We start from the raw sequence: 7,263 nt of genomic DNA on the forward strand, positions 1-7,263 counted from the left end.
CCTAAAGATCTCTCCCATTGTCTCTTTCTCTCACACACATACATATACCTACAGTGTATCTATCTAATGCCCTAAGGACCCTTGTTATACTTTCTCACTCTCTCTCTCTCTCTCTGGCACACAAACACACACACACACACACATATAGATAATAGGATTCTAAAGAGTCCAAGAACCCCTGCCATTCTCTCTCTTTCTCTCTCACACACGTCTGTCTGACTGCCTGCCTGTCTGTCTATATCTGTGCATAAAGATCCCTCCGATTGTCTCTCCTTCTCCCACACATACATATGTCTACAGTATCTCTATCAATCTATCCATGGCCATAAAGATCCTTGTTATACTTTCTCTCTTTTTCTCTCTCTGACACACATACAGGTATAGGGTTTTAAAGACCCTAAGGATCCCTACCATTCTCTTGTTCTCTCTTTCTCTTTCACACACATGTCTGTCTGTCTCTATCTTTCTATCTATATCTGTGCCTAGAGTTCCTTCCCATTCTCTCTCCTTCTCCCACACATACATATGTCTCAAGTATATCTATCAATCAATAGCCATAAAGATCCATACTTTCTCTTTTTGTCTCTCTGAAACACATATAGATAATAGGGTTTTAAAGGCCCTAAGAACCCCTGCCTTGCTCTTGCTCTCTCTCTTGCTCTCTCTCACACGTCTGTCTGACTGCCTTTCTGTCTATCTATATATATATCTGTGCCTAAAGATTCCTCCTATTCCCTCTCCCACACATACATATGTCTACAGTATATCTATCTATCAATCGACCAATGACCGTAAAGATCCTTGTTATACTCTCTCTCTCTCTGAAACATATATAGATATGGGGTTTTAAAGATCCTAAGGATCCCTGCCATTCTTTCGCTCACTCTCATTCTCTCTCAGACACATGTCTGTCTGTCTGTCTGTCTGTCTGCCTGTCTCTATCTATCTATCTATCTATCTATCTATCTATCTATCTATCTATCTCTGTGCCTAAAGTTCCTTCCCATTGTCTCTCCTTCCCCCACACAGACATATGTTTGAAGTATATCTACCTATCAATCTATTTATGGTCGTAAAGATCCTTGTTATACTTTCTCTTTTTCTCTCTCTCTGAAACACATATAGATATAGGGTTTTAAAGTTCCTAAGGATCCCTGCCATTCTCTTGCTCTCTCTTTTGTTCTCTCACACACGTCTGTCTGACTTCCTTTCTGTCTATCTATCTCTATCTATCTGTCTATCTATCTGTGCCTAAAGATCCCTCCCATTCCCTCTCCCACACATACATATGTCTACAGTATATCTATATCTATAGGCCTAAAGACCTGGGTCCTAAAGGCCCTGTCCATTCTCTCTCTCACGCACATATCTATGTTATATCTATCTGGCTTATCTATGGCCCTAAAGGCACTTGTTATTCTTTCTCTCTCTCTGACATACATATATAGAATTGTGTATATATATGGTCCTAAAGAGCCTAAGGATCCGTTATCCCCCCCCCCCCCCTTTCATTCTCTCACACACACCTATCTATCTGTCTGTCTCTGGCTCTAAAATTCCATCTCATTCTCTCTCCCTTTCTTTCTCACACACATGCAGTATATCTATTTATCTGTGGTCTTAAAGATCCCTGCCATTTCCCCCCCCCCCCATGTCCACACATAGACCCCCCACCCCTCCCTCTCTTACACACACAAGTGAAATGCAGGAAAAGGCACCAGTTGGATAGGTTTCCTTTGGGACTACCGTACCGCAAATCCCCCCTCCACACACAAATACATGCACACAGGTTAGGGACATTTGGGATCTGAGGGTGAGCCCACACTGTAGAATTATTTCAGTTTGACATCTCTTTAACTGCCATGGCTCAGTACTATCAAGTATCAATCCTGGGTATTGTCGTTTCACAAGGTCTTTAGCCTTCTCTGCCAAACAGTGCTGGTGCCCCACCAAAACTACAAATCCCAGCACTTTGTAGCATTGAGCCATAGCACTTCAGGTGGAAGTATGTTTGTCTCCCTGTTTCCTCATCAGCAGTTCTTGTTGAGTGCCTGTCTTTCCTAGAGAAGACCCGCTGAAATTAATGGCACTTGTTAGTCATTGTTGTATTAAACCCCATTGATTTTATTGGGCTGTTTTAGGCAGGGCTAACTGGATTTAGTCTATGGGTCTAGCCATACTGCATGACTGTTATATGTCAAGCCTAACTTTCATTTAATAAAAAAACAATACTGTCACAAAGTTCTTAATCTGAATAACTAGACAAGTATTATATGGATTCTTCAGGTGGATAATTGCTCTGGAAGATTTATACCTTCACCTATGAAAAGAATAGGATTTTTGGCTAGTTCTTTCCTGGCATAAATCTCCTGATAACAGGTTTTATTACAGTGATGTGGCAGTTCTGTTGTTTGTTCAACTGTAGTTTGGGCGAGGAATTGGCACATTATGTTTCACAAAGGTTTTGAGTATTGTTAGCTGCAATGCGGAACAAGACACTGGGGAAGGTTGACCAAAAAAAAAAAAAAAAAAAAAAGAAAAGAAGTGATGTCGTCAAAATTTGGTATTTACTTTAAGTGGCTTTGAAATTGTGTCTCTGAGTCACAAATAATGTAGCTAGAAAGAAACTCTCTTACCCTCAGGGAGGAAAATGAGAGGGAGAAAGGGGACTAAATATCATAATGAAAGCCATAAATAATCGACACATTGACTGGAATTAGCCCCAAGTGACCATATCTTACATCTTTGACAGTACTATTCAGCTCAGTGCCTATATAATTCTATATAATTTATGAAGTAGTAAGCCCAATTTAGTTAAGTAGGGCTTACTTTCACATAAATTATACAGGATCATAGTCTAAATTAATGTAATTTTAACAAATTGAAGAGCTTCTCTGCATTCACAGAGAACACTTCCATGTCCTCCCTACCATTGCTGCCATGTACAAGTTGGTTACAATATAGATATGACATCAGGATTCCTCAAATCAAAATAAAAGGAGGGATTTTGAATGTGTCGATCTTAATATTATGCAGGACTTTCAGATGAAAAGAACAATCTGGCAGATGCGTAAAGCAGCATTTCTCAACCTGGGGGTCATGAGGGGGATGTCAGAGGGGTCGCCAAAGACCATCAAAGAACACAGTATTTTTTGTTGGTCACTGGGGTTCTGTGTGGGAAGTTTGGCCCAATTCTATCATTGGTTGGGTTCAGAATGCTCTTTGATTGTAGGCAAACTATAAATCCCAGAAACTACCATTCCTAAATGTCAAGGTCTATTTCCCCCAATCTTTACCAGTGTTTACATTTGGGCATGTTGAGCATTCGTGCCAAGTTTGGTTCAGATTCATCATTGTTTCAGTCCACAGTGCTCTCTGGATGTAGGGAACTATAACTCTAAAACTCAAGGGCAGTGCCCACCAAACCCTTCCAGTTTTTTTAAGGTCATGGCAGTTCTGTGTGCCAAGTTGGGTTCAATTCCATCATTGGTGGAATTCAGAATGCTCTTTGATTGTAGGTGAACTATAAATCCCAGCAACTACAACTCCCAAATGACAAGATCAATCCCCCTAATCCCCCACCAGTATTCAAATTTCAGCGTATCGGATATTTGTGCCAATTTTGATTCAGGGAATGAAAATACATCCTGCATATAAGGTATTTATTTACATTACGATTCATAACAGTAGCAAAATTACAGTTGTGAAGTAGAAATGAAAATAATTTTATGGTTGGGGGTCCTCACAACATGAGGAACTGTATTAAGGAGCCGTAGCATTAGGAAGGTTGAGAACCACTGGCTTAAAGGAAGGAAGAGGTGGCATTATTGCATGAAATTCAGATTCTGTTTACACCCATGGAGGAAGGAAATAAAAGGAGCCATGGGAGTTTACAGAACAGAAAGTTGCCTGTTTCAAAGTAAGGTATAATCCCTCTTCTTTAAAACAAATAAAACCTATTTTAGTATGTTTGAAATGTTGCTCAGCTTTTAAGAGAAGGTAATGAGGAACCTATAACAGAATGTCTGAGTACAGTATATGAGGTGCTTCTGCCACTCAGGGTTTTAGCAAACCAGCCATTCTCTCACCTGAGGGGATTTCCTTATTTCTTCCATTCCTCTTCTCTGTCTCCCCATGTTTTCTTCCTCTACCAGTAGTCTGTCACTGGGTGCATCTGCACTGTAGTATTAATGCAGTTTGACACCACTTTTTAGCTGCCATGACTCTGTGCTATGGAAACATCAGAGTTGTAATTTGGTGAAGTACCAGCACTCTTGGGCCCCTTCCACACAGCTGAATAAAATACCACATCTTCTGCTTTGAACTGGAATATATGACAGTGTGGACTCAGATAACCCAGTTCAAAGCTGATATTGGGGGATTTTCTGCCTTGATATTCTGGGTTATATGGCTGTGTGGAGGGGCCCTTGGGAAGAGAAAGCAGAAGACCTTGTATGTCTCCTCCAGTAAAACCACAGTTCCCAAGCTTCCATAGCATTGACCCACATCAGTTAAAGTGATATCAGACTGCTTCAATTTTCAAAGGAAGGCCAAGGAAACTCCTTTCAATTCCATAGCATTGAGCCATGATAATGAAAATGATGTTCCTTTAACTACAAAGGCTAAACTAAATCTATAGTGTAGGTGTGCCTATAGACTAGCCAAATGCCCATACCACTATCCTATGCCATCTCTCACATACCAAATGAACTAAATCCCCAAAAAGGAAGCAGAATATTGATGGAAGGTACAAAACGGTGGTTCCCAATCTTTGGGTCTCCAGGTGTTTTGGACTTCAGCTTCCACAGTTCTTAACAGCTGGTAAGCTGGTTGGGATTTCTGGGAGTTGAAGTCCAAAATACCTGGAGGCTCAAAGGTTGGGAGCCACTGGTATAGAACAAAGGTAGGCACATTCTGGAAATCCAAGGGTTAATTTTTCTGCCCATTTCCAAATTATCCAGTGAGCTGAGTGGCACCTGCCCAATAAATGCACATGTGTGTGTGTGGGGGGGGGGGGGGGGGCGACCGGATATGGCTGAACAATCTTTCAAAATACTTTTTAATAGTTAAATGGAAAGCAAGCGGTTACCTACTTTAAAATGAGCTCAGAGCTCAGGCCCTTTCCACACAAACATATAACCCAGAATATCAAGGCAGTAATCTACAATATCTGCTTTGAACTGGGTTACGGGTTCTGAGTCCACACTTCCATATAATCCAGTTCAATGTGGATTTTATACAGCTGTGTGCAAGGGTCATCAGTTACTAACAGGCATTTATTTACGATCCCATTTTTTTCCAAGATGGGACTTGGAAGGTGAATTAAAACATGGTACATCTTATTTTAAAAACTAAAAAAAAAATTCACAAGTAAAGAAGCTGTCACATTGAAACAGGAGTACATTTAAAACAGTTTAAAATCATTTTAAAACATGGCAATAACAATCTACATACATCACACCCATCCCATAAAATTATCTTCCCTTGTAGGAAGTTAGTCACCAAATACTAGATCAAATAATAAAAAAGGCCTTCATCTACTGGTGGACAAAAAGCAGGGAGGGAACCAGCCTCACCCAGTATACATGTGACATCAATAGGACTAAGAGAAAGCCTTTCCCTGAAGATTATGGGAGCCAAGCAGAATCAGCCATGGTTAGAATACCAGGAGCTGGTATATTTTCAGAGAAAGGAACTGTTTAACTACATTGAAACATTCTTTTGTCTCAAGAAAACCCTTCAAAAATTAATGTAACTGGCATAAGATTACAGGCACCCTAAAGGCATACACACAGAGATTCATAAAAGGAGATATACTATTTCAAATAGCTTGCTCCTAAACCAGCAGTTCCTAACCTTTTTTTGACCAGGGACCACTCTCCAACATTAGTACCGAAAGGGTTACGAATCAGTTTTTTATCAACTTTCGGTTTGGTTATTTGGGTTGTTGATTCAGAAAATTGCATTGGATAGACTACATAAGCTCTAGTTTCTGATACAGAAAATTTGCCATTCAGTAGTCACCATATGGTTGCCCACAGAAATTCATATATAATAAGACTTGTCTCTATAAGAAGGTTTCGAGAGACCAGTTGCTCTTGTTGCAACTGTGTAGTAACGGTGAAGCCGCAGACCATATTTTCGTTCTTGCAGACCACTGGTGGTCCTCAGACCACAGGTTGGGAACCGCTGTTCTAAACAGTATAAGAGAAAGACAGCCAGCAAGAGCATTCTATTCCAATCACCTATTTGTTGTAATACAACTACAAGTTATCATCCTGACAGTTCTGCAATCTTAAAATTTTGATACAGACTATAGTTTCTCCTCAAGTTGTTTTAGATTCTCTGATGTATTCTTCAGCACAGAGGCACATGCAGTGGTTCTCAACCTAAAGGTCCCCAAGTGTTTTGGCCTACAACTCCCAGAAATCCTAGCCAGTTTACGAGCTGCTAGAATTTCTGAGAGCTGAAAGCCAAAACATCTGGGGATCCACAGATTGAGAACCACTGCTATATGATACATAATCTCCAACATTTCCCTCAAATGTACTTTAAGACTGTAGAGGGCATTTCTACCATTTCTGGAAGGCACTTAAATCTTGTAGGAGAGGGTGGATTATAAATAAAGTGTAATTGTTATTATTACAATTATTATTATATTTGCCCTAAAATGTCCACTGGGGAGCATGGGATGTTTGTCCACTACACTTTGCAGACTCATTGGGTCAATGTAAGCCCGGGATAAGCTTTTTTGAAATACAAATGCTAAAATAATTATATACCTCTATTTCAGTGGTTCTCAAACTATGAGTCCCCAGATGTTTTGGCTTTCAATCCCCAGTTGGTAAACTGGTTGGTAAACTGGTTGGGATTTCTGGGAGTTGTAGGCCAAAACACCTGGAGACCCACAGGTTAAGAACCGCTGCTCTATCCCATCCCGCCGCCCCCCCACCACCACCACCCTTAGCATTTTATTTATTTTTTGCAGGAATAGGCCTGACCTTCAAAGTCTCCTAGTTGAATAATACAAGCTCCCAGCCTTCTGGAGTTGCACATCCCTACCTTAAACTGCCATGTTGTAAGTGGTTACACAAAGAATAAGACAAAATCATGGGCTGGATCATCTGGTAGAAGTGAATTCAAGGCAGCCCCGGGTCCTTCCATACAGCCATATAACCCAGAATATAAAGGCAGATAATCCACAATATCTGATTTGAACTAGGTTAGCTGATTCCACACTGCCATATATCCCAGTTCAAAGCA

This window comes from Anolis sagrei, chromosome 2, assembly GCF_037176765.1.
Source record: "Anolis sagrei isolate rAnoSag1 chromosome 2, rAnoSag1.mat, whole genome shotgun sequence".
In the NCBI taxonomy this organism is placed as follows: Eukaryota; Metazoa; Chordata; class Lepidosauria; order Squamata; family Dactyloidae; genus Anolis; species Anolis sagrei.